Source organism: Nerophis ophidion, linkage group LG16, assembly GCF_033978795.1.
Source record: "Nerophis ophidion isolate RoL-2023_Sa linkage group LG16, RoL_Noph_v1.0, whole genome shotgun sequence".
Lineage (NCBI taxonomy): Eukaryota > Metazoa > Chordata > Actinopteri > Syngnathiformes > Syngnathidae > Nerophis > Nerophis ophidion.
The window spans coordinates 53679093-53693064 of NC_084626.1; the positions used below are offsets into that span (position 1 = coordinate 53679093).

Sequence of the window (13972 nt, forward strand, 5' to 3'; positions counted from 1 at the left end):
ATATGTCACATAAACTTGAAATCTTAAACACTCTGTGATGTCATGGTTGTCATATTTCACATAAACTTGAAATCTTAAACACACTGTGACGTCATGGTTGTCATATGTCACATGAACCTGAAATCTTAAACACTCTGTGACGTCATGGTCATCATATGTCACATAAACTTGAAATCTTAAACACTCTGTGACGTCATGGTCATCATATGTCACATAAACTTGAAATCTTAAACACTCTGTGATGTCATGGTTGTCATATTTCACATAAACTTGAAATCTTAAACACACTGTGACGTCATGGTTGTCATATGTCACATGAACCTGAAATCTTAAACACTCTGTGACGTCATGGTCATCATATGTCACATAAACCTGAAATCTTAAACACTCTGTGACGTCATGGTCATCATATGTCACATAAACTTGAAATCTTAAACACTCTGTGACGTCATGGTTGTCATATGTCACATGAACCTGAAATCTTAAACACTCTGTGACGTCATGCTCGTCATATGTCACATAAACTTGAAATCTTAAACACTCTGGTCTTCATTTGTCACCTAAACCTGACAAGTCCTTATATGTACCATAAAAATCAGGTTCAGAAAAAAACAAAAGAGTTGCAAAAATCTCAATAGACCACTGTGTTTCTAAAATTCTGGTTCACTAACCGTCTGATTCCCAGGCATGCAGGACCATTGGAAAGGCATGTCCCCATATGTCACGTTTTTGTCATAAGTCCTCATATGTCACCCAAACACGTATGTGTGTGTGTGTGTGTGTGTGTGTGTGTGTGTGTGTGTGTTTTGACAGCTGGGTCTAACCAGGCAGCACGGCGTCCTCAGACGTGGAAAGCATCACCTTTTGACCTCACACTCTTCAGGACACACGAGCAGGCAGACACACACTGCAGCACAATTCACAGATTAGACCAGTTTTGGGCAAAATACGGTCGTTAAAGATTTTCAATCCGGCCCATCACTGCAGACGCTGCACCAATGCGGCTGACAATCTCACCATCCTCCCTTCCCTCACTCATGATAAAGGCTTTGAGATATTTAAATTCCTCCCAGAGATGGCACTCCACCCTTTTTCCAGGCGAGAACCATGCATTCGGACTTTTATATACAAACCCCGTTTCCATATGAGTTGGGAAATTGTGTTAGATGTAAATATAAACAGAATACAATGATTTGCAAATCCTTTTCAAGCCATATTCAGTTGAATATGCTACAAAGACAACATATTTCATGTTCAAACTCATAAGCAAATAATCATTAACTTTAGAATTTGATGCCAGCAACACGTGACAAAGAAGTTGGGAAAGGTGGCAATAAATACTGATAAAGTTGAGCAATGCTCATCAAACACTTATTTGGAACATCCCACAGGTGTGCAGGCTAATTGGGAACAGGTGGGTGCCATGATTGGCTATAAAAACAGCTTCATGCTCAGTCTTTCACAAGAAAGGATGGGGCGAGGTACACCCCTTTGTCCACAACTGTGTGAGCAAATAGTCAAACAGTTTAAGAACAACCTTTCTCAAAGTGACATTGCAAGAAATTTAGGGATTTCAACATCTACGCTCCATAATATCATCAAAAGGTTCAGAGAATCTGGAGAAATCACTCCACGTAAGCAGCTTGGCCGGAAACCAACATTGAATGACCGTGACCTTCCATCCCTTAGACGGCACTGTATCAAAAACCGACATCAATCTCTAAAGGATATCACCACATGGGCTCAGGAACACTTCAGAAAACCACTGTCACTAAATACAGTTGGTCGCTACATCTGTAAGTGCAAGTTAAAGCTCTACTATGCAAAGCGAAAGCCATTTATCAACAACATCCAGAAACACCGCCAGCTTCTCTGGGCCCGAGATCATCTAAGATGGACTGATGCAAAGTGGAAAAGTGTTCTGTGGTCTGACGAGTCCACATTTCAAATTGTTTTTGGAAATATTCGATGTTGTGTCATCCGTCCCAAAGGGGAAGCGAACCATCCAGACAGTTCTCGATGCAAAGTTCAAAAGCCAGCATCTGCGATAGTAAGGGGGTGCAGTAGTGCCCAAGGCATGGGTAACTTACACATCTGTGAAGGCACCATTAATGCTGAAAGGTACATACAGGTTTTGGAACAACATATGCTGCCATCTAAGCGCCGTCTTTTTCATGGACGCCCCTGCTTATTTCAGCAAGACAATGCCAAGCCACGTGTTACAACAGCATGGTTTCGTAGTAAAAGAGTGCGGGTACTTTCCTGGCCCGCCTGCAGTCCAGACCTGTCTCCCATGGAAAATGTGTGGTGCATTATGAAGCGTAAAATACGACAGCGGAGACCCCGGACTGTTGAAGGACTGAAGCTCTACATAAAACAAGAATGGGAAAGAATTCCACTTTCAAAGCTTCAACAATTAGTTTCCTCAGTTCCCAAACGTTTATTGAGTGTTGTTAAAAGAAAAGGTGATGTAACACAGTGGTGAACATGCCCTTTCCCAACTACTTTGGCACGTGTTGCAGCCATGAAATTCTAAGTTAATTACTTTTTCAAAAAAAATAAAGTTTATGAGTTTGAACATCAAATATGTTGTCTTTGTAGCATATTCAACTGAATATGGCTTGAAAATGATTTGCAAATCATTATATTCTGTTTATATTTACATCTAACACAATTTCCCAACTCATATGGAAACAGGGTTTGTATATATGTATGTATCTATGTATGTATTTACGTATGTACATATATATATATATATATATATATATATATATATATATACATACCTTCCACCCGATTGTAGCTGAGATAGGTGCCAGCGCCCCCCGCGACCCCAAAAGGGAATAAGCGGTACAAAATGGATGGATGGATATATATATATATATATATATATATATATATATATGTATATATATATATATATATATATATATATATATATATATATATGTATATATGTATGTATGTATGTATGTACATACACAAGTATGTATGTATGTATATATATTATACATACTGTACATACATACATACTTGTGTATACATGCGTTTATACAGTATATGTCTATAAATATATACATATAAATAATGTTTAAATATATGTACATATATATATGTGATTGTATATATATACAAAAATGTATACACAGGTACACACACACACATATATATATATATATATATATATGTATATACATATATGTCTTGATTGGATTATCCAGAGAATAGTGCTCGATACCGTGGTAGAGCGCAATATGTAGGTGTGGGAAAAAATCACAAGACTACTTCATCTCTACAGAACTGTTTCATGAGGGGTTCCCTCAATCATCAGGCAAACATCTCCTGATGATTGAGGGAACCCCTCATGAAACAGTTCTGTAGAGATGAAGTAGTCTTGTGATTTTTTTCCCACACCTACATATATATACATATATATATACATACATGTATATATACATACATCATACAGCGGTGCAAGATTACCAAATGTGTGCTTTTCCCTTTTTTTTGTGTGTGTTTTTTTTTTCCCAAATGTGTGCTTTGAGGCAGGTGCACTCAGAAGAGGCTTCATGTGGTTTTTGGTCACGCAAATCCATCCGCTGTGGTTTGGCCAACGTTGGCTGTTGAGACCTCATCAGATGCATTATCCTAGCCAGTAAATTTAGCGTCGTCACGGAAACAACTTGCTTCACCGAGCACATTGTGACTCCAAACATCCCGACATAGAACCTACTGGCAACATATGCAGGATAAATAGAGTGAGTGTCAGGTCTTATACGGCCCGCATGTCAATGTGTGCAATGTGTCAGCTACTGAAAATGCGTGTATTGTTTGTCACATTTGAGGTGCGTGTAAGGGAAACTTAAGTCTCGCACGACTGTGAGCATGTTTGCTGCTTTCCAGACAGAAAATTGGGGAGAGGAGGGGTCCAAATTGCACTCGCTGAGAGAAGAGAACGCTGCATTTGTCTCCTGCAGTGTGTGTTAGGCCTGTGTACAGTAATGGGAGTGTGTTGTGCACTGGAAAGATGTGTGTGTGTGTGTGTGTGTGTGTGCGTGTGTGTGTGTGTGGGGGGGGCGGCATAGGTTTTCTCTGACTTGGCCCACTGTGGGCTTGAGCAGCCTCGCTGTGACAACCTCTTTAAGGGTTATTATTGATTCTATCTAGACTAAACGGGTTTCAGTGTTCCCTGGAACGTAAACATGAGGAACACTGGCCCTGTGTGTGTGTGTGTGTGTGTGTGTGTGTGTGTGTGTGTGTGTGTGTGTGTGTGTGTGTGTGTGTGTGTGTGTGTGTGTGTGTGTGTGTGTGTGTGTGTGTGTGTGTGTGTGTGTGTGTGTGTGTGTGTGTGTATTGAGATTGTTGCTTCAGAGAACAGAAGGATGCTGGAAGTTAATGCAATTACCGTATTTTCCACACTAAAAAAGACAATATAACATACATCCATGAACGTGAACGCATGTGAAAAAGTGCAATATATTCATCTGTACGGTAATCTATTTATTTATTTATATATATAGCCGCCGGGGCGCTAATCAATTTAAAACCTCTTCTCACTCCTGTGCTTACCAAAGGCATGCGGTAAAAGTAAGCATGCGCTAATTATTTTAAAACCTATTCTCACTCTGGCACTTACCAAAGGCATGCAGTAAAAATTGGCGTGTGATGTAAGTTTGGACCTTAAATCCTACTGAATAGCTCTTAATCTTTCTTCCCTTTATGTGATTTCAAATAATTGGTATTGAAATCAGCCTCCTCCATTTTGAAAATGATGACAGGGGAAGTGTCACTCATGACGTCACTAATTATTTTGCGAAGCGAGTTTGACCCGGCAGTAATTCAAGGCAGGCGCATACTATATGCCCTGCGGTAATTCAAGGAAATACAATATTTATATATATTTATCTGTTTTATATATATAATTATTTATTATTTATATATATTTATTTAATTATATATGCACCTTATTGCTTTTTTTTAAATCCTGCGCTACTATGAACTTAAGTAACGAAATATCGTTCTTATCTGTGCTGTAAAGTTCAAATTTGAATGACAATAAAAAAGAAGTCTAGTCTGGTCTAGTCTACTATAAGGCGCACCTTCAATGAATGACTTATTTGAAAACTGTGTTCATATATAAGGTGCACCGCATTATAAGGTGCATAGAATAGACGCCACAGTAGAGGCTGGGGTTACTTTAGATCAGTGGTCCTTAACCTGGGTTCCATCGAACCCTAGGGGTTCGGTGAGTCGGCCTCAGGGGTTCAGCAGAGCCTCCTCCGCAGCGGTCAAGACACACCAGACTCATGAATGGATTAACGTGGACTTGGACTTAATCAAACAAGTTGAAAAACTTATTGGGGTGTTACCATTTAGTGGTCAATTGTAGGGAATATGTACTGTACTGTACTATCTACTAATACAAGTTACATTCAATCAATCGTGTAAATAAAAACCTCTCCTAATGGGCGTATCTGTACTGTCAATTTTACATTTGAATGACAGTAAAAAGGAGGTCTAAGTATTATGGGTACCCCCCAAACAATGGTGCCTATAATTTGCAAGTGTGTCATTTGTTGTGAGTTCATGCAATGTGTTGGTTTTATTCTTTGAACAAGGTGATGTTCATGCATGGTTCATGTTGTGCACTTTTTTAAAGTCCTACTGAAATGAGATGTTCTTATTTAAACGGGGATAGCAGCTCCATTCTATGTGTCATACTTCATCATTTCCCCATATTTTTGCTGAAAGGATTTAGTAGAGAACATCCACGATAAAGTTGGCAACTTTTGGTCGCTAATAAAAAAGCCTTGCCTGTACCGGAAGTAGCAGACGATGTGCGCGTGATGTCACGGGTTGTGGATCTCCTCACATCTGAACATTGTTTACAATCATGGCCACCAGCAGCGAAAGCGATTCGGACCGAGAAAGCGACGATTTCCCTCATTAATTGAAGCGAGGATGTAAGATTTGTGGATGAGGAAAGTGAGAGTGAAGGCCTTGAAAAAAAAAAAAGACAGGGCAGTGGGAGCGAATCAGATGTTATTAGACACATTTACTAGGATAATTCTGGAAAATCTCTTATCTGCTTATTGTGTTACTAGTGTTTTAGTGAGATTATATAGTTGAAAGTCGGAGGGGTATGGTGACCGCCAGTGTCTCTGAGGGAAGCCACGTTTCTCGACGAGGCGAAGCGAAGGCAGCCAGTCGGGCCAGGCTGAGTTTTTTGCTGAAAGGATTTAGTAGAGAACATCCACGATAAAGTTGTCAACTTTTGGTCGCTAATAAAAAAGCCTTGCCTGTACCGGAAGTAGCAGACGATGTGCGCGTGATGTCACGGGTTGTGGAGCTCCTCACATCTGAACATTGTTTAAATATGAGTCATTAAATGACTCCCGCCTCCTGGTGGTAGAGGGCGCTAGTGATCCTTCTTGCGACTACTCGGCTGCAGAAGAAGTGACAACAAGCAGCAAGAGTGAGCAGCGATGGTTCAATGTTTCCTCTCGCTTGCACTTTTAACATGGAGGATTACATATCTAAAATAAGACAGTTTTCTAAACTGGACTTTCAATGGAAGCAGGAGGTAATAAAGGAAGATCTCCATGGAGACAGAGAGACTTTTAAAACTGAAGAAAGATAAGGAAGACTTCTATAAACAAGTTATCGATGCTTTTGATCAGAAGGAGCTGCGCATGGACTTCATTTATAAGTAAAGGTAAGACCATAATAACGTTTTTTTTATTACATGTGCTTTTCATGATGGTATCATTACATCACACTCAAATTTATAAGCGCAGGCCTAAATTTACCGCATGCCTTTGGTAAACGCCCGAGTGAGAAGAGGTTTTAAATTAATTAGCCCCCCGGCGGCAATTCCAGAAAATACAGTATTTGCTCCTCCACGACTACAACCTTGCTCACTGATACTCGGAAGCTCCTCTAAGTGATGACTGACCCGTGTCAAAACAGAACCAAAAAAAGAGTGCGTGCACGTGTGTTAGGGGTTCCTGCCACTGGCCCCGTTGAATGCCAGGGTGCACCGGCCAAAACAAATAGTCCCGCTAATGAGAAGCAGCTCTTGGGACCGGGAGTGAGAAAGTGAGAAGGAGAAATGGCGGCAAAACGGCGAAGGCTAAACACACTGACCCTGCTTGTCTGTGCCCCGCCGGCTTAAAGGATCCAATGTTCTCTTTTGTCCCCACAGCACGGCCATCCTCACCTCCCTCCTTCTACCCCTCTTGTTTACTGCGGGTTCTAGCTGTGGGATTGAACAAGGTGAGGGACAGCAAATGTTGGGGGCCATTTATTTCTTTAACATCTGGGTGGGCTGATATCAACTTGTTGTTGTTTTAACTGATTAGAATGATCGGTCATCTAGTCCAGTGGTCCCCAACCTTTTTTATTATCCACGGACCGGTCAACGCTTGATAATTTGTCCCGCGGCCCGGCGAGGGGGGGGGTCTTTTTTTATTTATTTATTATTTTTTTTTTTCCCTTTGTCTTGAAAAACCGAAGTTTTTGTCATGAAAAAGGGAGGTTTTTGTCTCCAACTGGCCGCCCCCGACCATCGGATACTTACACCGTGGAGGAGGGGGGAAAAAAAATCTCAGCCCGTCTCCCTTGTCTCGTCGAGAAACGTGGCTTCCATCGAAGACACTGGCGGTCACCACACCCGTGGCCACACCCCTCCGACTTTCAGGTACCATTTAATCTCACTAAAACACTAGTAACACAATAAGCAGATAAGGGATTTTCCAGAATTATCTTAGTAAATGTGTTTAATATCTGAATCACTCCCACAGCCCTCGTCTTTTTTTTTTTTCTCTAGTCCTTCACTCTCACTTTCCTCATCCACAAATCCTTCATCCTCGCTCAAATTAATGAGGAAATTGTCTCTTTCTCGGTCCGAATCGCTCTCGCTGCTGGTGGCCATGATTGTAAACAATGTTCAGATGTGAGGAGCTCCACAACCCGTGACATCACGCGCACATCACTGCTACTTCCGGTAAATGCCAGGCTTTTTTATTAGCGACCAAAAGTTGCCAACTTTATGGTGGATGTTCTCTACTAAATCCTTTCAGCAAAAATATGGCAATATGGAGAAATGATGAAGTATGACACATAGAATGGAGCTGCTATCCCCGTTTAAATAAGAACATCTCATTTCAGTAGGACTTTAACAAAACAGCTTACAGGTTACAAAACCTCCTTTTGGTTGCTGGCGTATGACAGTGGTCCCCAACCTTTTTGTATCCGCGGACCGGTCAACGCTTAATAATTTGTCTTTTTTTTTTTTTTTTTCCCTTTGTCTTGAAAAAGGGAAGTTTTTGTCATGAAAAGGGGAGGTTTTTGTGGTTGGTGCACTAATTGTGAGTGTATATTGTGGTTTTTATGTTGATTTTATAAAAAAAAAAAAAAAAAAAAAGTTATAAAAATTAATAAAAAATTATTATGTGGCCCGGTACCAATCAGGCCGCGGTACCGGGCCGCGGCCCGGTGGATGGGGACCGCTGATCTAGTCAATCACTGGTGATTTACAAAGCCACCTGACTACAGTAGATCCTCCTCATTAAAGTTAAAGATAAAGTACCAATGATTGTCGCACACACACACACACACGAGTTGGGGCAAAATTATCCCCCTGGCAGGTGAGGGGAGCAGTGAGCAGCAGCGGTGGCCGCGCCCGAGAATCATTTTGGGTGATTTAACCCCCAATTCCAACCCTTGATGCTGATTGCCAAGCAGGGAGGTAATGGGTTCCATTTTTCGTCTTTGGTATGACTCGGCCGGGGTTGGAACTCACAACCTACCCATCTCAGGGCGAACACTCGAACCCAGGGGTCCCCAAACTTTTTGACTCGGGGGTTGAAAATTTTTTAGCTGGGGGCCGGACTGTACAGCACCGACACTCAACAACAACACATCATTTGCAGACTATAATTATTGGTTTGCAAAAAATATTTTTTACCCCAAATTGGTGAAATTAGATAATTTCCCACGGCACACCAGACTGTATCTCACGGCACACTAGTGTGCCACGGCACAGTGGTTGGAAAACACTTGTCCATGCAACCCGCACGACGACGGCAGGAGTCTGTCACACATACATTTGTGAAAAAGCTCCAGAGAGCCACTAGGGCGGCGATAAAAAAGAGCCGCGGGTTGCCGACCCCCGGCATGGAATGTCAACTTGTTAAGGTACTTTAAAGGAACTTATAGTTTACGTGTTGTTATCGTGTTTAAGGGGAACATTATCACAATTTCAAAAGGGTTAAAAACAATAAAAATCAGCTCCCAGTGGCTTTTTGTATTTTTTGAAGTTTTTTTCAAAATTTTACCGGTCCCGGAATATCCCTAAATAAAGCTTTAAAGTGCCTTATTTTCGCTATCTTCCAAACCACTATCCATTTCCCTGTGACGTCACACAGTGCTGCCAATACAAACAACATGGCGGTTACCACAGCAAGATATAGCGACATTAGCTCGGATTCAGACTCGGATTTCAGCGGCTTAAGCGATTCAACAGATTACGCATGTATTGAAACAGATGGTCGGAGTATGGAGGCAGATAGCGAAAATGAAATTGAAGAAGAAATTGAAGCTATTGAGCGAATAGCTATTGACGCTATTCGACCATAGTGTGGGTGTACCTAATGAAGTGGCCCATAGCATGGCTGCCTTATTAGCATCGCCGGTAAAATGTGCGGACCAAACGATCAGGACTTTCGCATCTTGTGACACTGGAGCAACTTAAATCTGTCGATTGGTAAGTGTTTGTTTTGCATTAAATGTGGGTGTCTAGTTTCAAATGTACATACAGCTGGCGTAAATAGCATGTTAGCATCGATTAGCATAGCATGTTAGCATCGATTAGCTGGCAGTCATGCCGTGACCAAATATGTCTGATTAGCACATAAGTCAACAACATCAACAAAACTCACCTTTGTGATTTGGTTGACTTAATGGTTGCAAATGCATCTGCAGGTTATCCATACATCTCTGTGCCATGTCTGTCTTAGCATCGCCGCTCAAATGTGGAGACACTCTGGTACATTCAATGGGGGTCTGGCGGCAGATTTCTTGCCAGTGGTGCAACTTGAATCCCTCCCTGTTAGTGTTGTTACACCCTCCGACAACACACCCACCAGGCATGATGTCTCCAAGGTTCCAAAAAATAGTCGAAAAAACGGAAAATAACAGAGCTGAGACCCGGTGTTTGTAATGTGAAAATGAAAATGGCGGGTGTGTTACCTCGGTGACGTCACGTTCTGACGTCATCCCCTCCAGAGTGATAGAGTTCGGAAATCGGTTAAAAAAATACATGGTCTTTTTCCTGCACCATCAAGGTATATATTGACGCTTACATAGGTTTGGTGATAATGTTCCCCTTTAACTTTGACAGCCCGACAATCATATATAACAACATTTTTAATTGAAAAGGTTCTTTGTGTCTTGCCGTGGAGAGTTGTTATGAATCACTGCCTTTTGCAGATTCAGCGCGTGTGTTATTATGTGTACCTGCTTGGCACGTCACATCCTGCCCATCACTCGCTGTTTCATTTGGATGCTCCGAGTCCCCCGGGGGCCCCTGAGTGCTACGGTGATTTTGCTTGGCCGCCGTGCGCGCGCATGTATAAAAATCATATGTTTATGCATGTGAGTGCGTCTAGTTATTTTAGGCACGGTCCCCGTGGTCATTTATTTTTAGTCCTGAAAGACGTGTAAATGTTAACGTCTATGGGGGATTTGTAGGCACCGCACTTACACCGGAGTATGAATGCTGCGTGTGTGTGTGTGTGTGTTTTGGTAGGCCTGGCGAGCGGGGGTCAGCCATCGCGGCGTGTTCAGCGCCCGCCTGTGTGAAAGGGCAGTCAGAGAGAGAGTTTCATTTGGAAAGATAAAGCCCCTAACACACTTTCTGCCATTCCCATGGCCCATCTCCACACACCAGGGCCCTCCCCCTTAGGGGAATATCTCTCGCCAGCAAGCAATAACGTGCATGCACGTGTGTGTGTGTGTGTGTGTGTGTGTGTGTGTGTGTGTGTGTGTGTGTGTGTGTGTGTGTGTGTGTGTGTGTGTGTGTGTGTGTGTGTGTGTGTGTTTTCTGCCAATGCTTACTTTATGGGGACATCTCTCAGTTTACACCAGGGGTCCCCAAACTTTTTGACTCCGGGGCCGCATTGGGTTAAAACAATTTGGCTGGGGGCCGAGCTATATGCTATACACAACCGGGCAGTGGCCATTTTACCAAACTTTTTGTATTCCTCCACAACCTGTAGAACGGGTGGTCCCCACAAGTTCTGATCAAAAACGTGGTCCCCAATCCAAATGATAACCAGTGTGTGTGTGTGTGTGTGTGTGTGTGTGTGTGCAGTCCCAGGTCTGCCATTTGTTGCCAATGTTCAAAGGTTTTTTCCATGCAGGATATTATTCCACTCTCCTGCAGTCCAGGGATAGATCCAGGTAAACCGTTGGTATGCTGCTCCATAAATCGTATTGAGGTGCAGCACGGCCAGAGGGCACACATGCACACAAGTTTCTGTTTAACAGCACAAAAAAAAAGCTCTGAGAAGAGACAATCGCCTAATTTCAAGTGATTGTTTTACTTGTAGTCTGCGGACATTTGTGTTTTTGAAATGGACCATCCTGTCTGCTGGTGTGAGGCCCACTCATCATTGGAGCAGGTGTGCTTTTGTGAGTGTACGTGAGCACGCCTGTGTGGTCTGAATGACACATGTAAACAAAATCTAACTGAAAAAACTACTAATATAAACCACTGGCCTTTATTAAATGACGTCACAAAAAGTGAAGCGGACTCTAGATGTGAGGGTGACATCTAGTGGTCATAGGGCAGACTGTAACCATCCATCCATCCATTTTTCTAACGCTTGTCCCTTTTGGGGTCGCGGGGGGCATTATCAAAGTACTAAACTGACTTATTTGTTTTTTAAACAAACAAAAGAATCTAATCATATAGGAATTATACAAACCCTGTTTCCATATGAGTTGGGAAATTGTGTTAGATGTAAATATAAACAGAATACAATGATTTGCAAATCCTTTTCAACCCATATTCAGTTGAATATGCTACAAAGACAACATATTTGATGTTCAAATTCAAAAACTTTACTTTTTTTTTTGCAAATAATAACTAACTAAGAATTTCATGGCTGCAACACGTGCCAAAGTAGTTGGGAAAGGGCATGTTCACCACTGTGTTACATCATCTTTTCTTTTAACAACACTCAATAAACGTTTGGGAACTGAGGAAACTAATTGTTGAAGCTTTGAAAGTGGAATTATTTCCCATTCTTGTTTTATGTAGAGCTTCAGTCCTTCAACAGTCTGCGGTGTCGTATTTTACACTTCATAATGCGCCACACATTTTCCATGGGAGACATGTCTGGACTGCAGGCGGGCCAGGAAAGTACCCGCACTCTTTTTATACGAAGCCACGCTGGCTTGGCATTGTCTTGCTGAAATTGATGTGTATTGTTTTGTTGGATTGATAAAAAATAATAATAATAAAAATTGATTTAAAAAAAAATGAGAATTGATTCTGAATCGCACAACGTATACGATTTGATTCGTATTCGAATTGATTTTTTCCCACACCTTAATATATATATATATATATATATATATATATATATATATATATATATATATATATATATATATATGTATATATATATATATATATATATATATATGTATGTATGTATGTATGTATGTATGTATGTATGTATACACACACACACACACACACCTAATTCTGAGGTTTAATTCAAGGCTGGTTAAATGCACGTCACACACCTGCTATTTATAAATAGCAGGTGTGTGACGTGCATTTAACCAGCCCTGGAAATGACCCAATAAAGTAAAAACTTCTCAATTATAGTTGTATAATACTTGTGATATGTGTACACTACTGTAAACTACTGTTTTTATATCATAAACAATTATAATGTCGACTTTGTAATTTTTTTCTACCATGAATTGATTTTCCGGGGACCCCGATTTAAACAAGTTGAAAAACTTATTGGGGTGTTACCATTTAGTGGTCAATTGTAGGGAATATGTACTGTACTGTGCAATCTACTAATAAAAGTATCAAACAATCAATCAATGTTATAACGCGGAAATATTAATCTTGCCCAGAACCTTTCTGGCGGTGACTCTTGTCGCTATACGGACTTGTTTTGTATGAACACACGCGGAGCAGCTGTCACCATCCGTCAAGTGTAGTTAGCTAACTGTCCTGATTCCAGTCTTCTTGTTTCACTAAACATCTGTCCGTGTTATTATTTACTGTAAATACAAATATTATAATAGCTGTTTTACAGTTGGCTGCACGTTCCCCTGCAAAATAAGGTAAGCATTTTTGCGTTGCCATCGGATGCTACTTAGCTAATGTGTGTTAGCTTACTGGCTGACATCGTTGTGGGGATTCTTTATGTCTGGAGAATAATCTTCTACAATAATATTCTACATTCTACAATTCTACTTTAAAACTCTCTCTACCTCTTAAAAAACAAAATGCTGCGAACATGATGATGCTGTGTTCCAAATGTAATATAATGTAATATATATATATATATATATATATATATATATATATATAAACAAACAAACAAACAAACAAGTGGCAGAGGGGTTAGTGTGTCTGCCTCACAATACGAAGGTCCTGCAGTCCTGGGTTCAAATCCAGGTTCGGGAACTTTCTGTGTGGAGTTTGCATGTTCTCCCCGTGAATGCGTGGGTTCCCTCCGGGTACTCCGGCTCCCTCCCACCTCCAAAGACATGCACCTGGGGATAGGTTGATTGGCAACACTAAATGGTCCCTAGTGTGTGAATGTGAGTGTGAATGTTGTCTGTCTATGTTGGCCCTGCGATGAGTTAGCGACTTGTCCAGGGTGTACACTGCCTTCCACCCAATTGCAGCTCAGATAGGCGCCAGCGCCCCCCGCGA

At 41.3% G+C, this 13972-nt stretch overlaps 1 protein-coding gene across 3 annotated transcripts in view; it reads left to right on the forward strand.

The window, feature by feature from the left end:
• svbp (small vasohibin binding protein) overlaps window positions 1-13972 on the forward strand; it is a 263018-nt gene that overhangs the window by 241968 nt on the left and 7078 nt on the right. The window contains exon 1 of one of the 3 annotated variants that reach the window (XM_061875537.1): window positions 13186-13374. The exons of 1 other annotated variant lie outside the window; for it this stretch is intronic. The gene's annotated coding sequence lies outside the window, so the exon portion shown is untranslated. Of the gene's footprint in view, window positions 1-13185; window positions 13375-13972 lie in introns of those variants that run through there. One more of the 3 variants, XM_061875535.1, reaches the window with a different exon arrangement.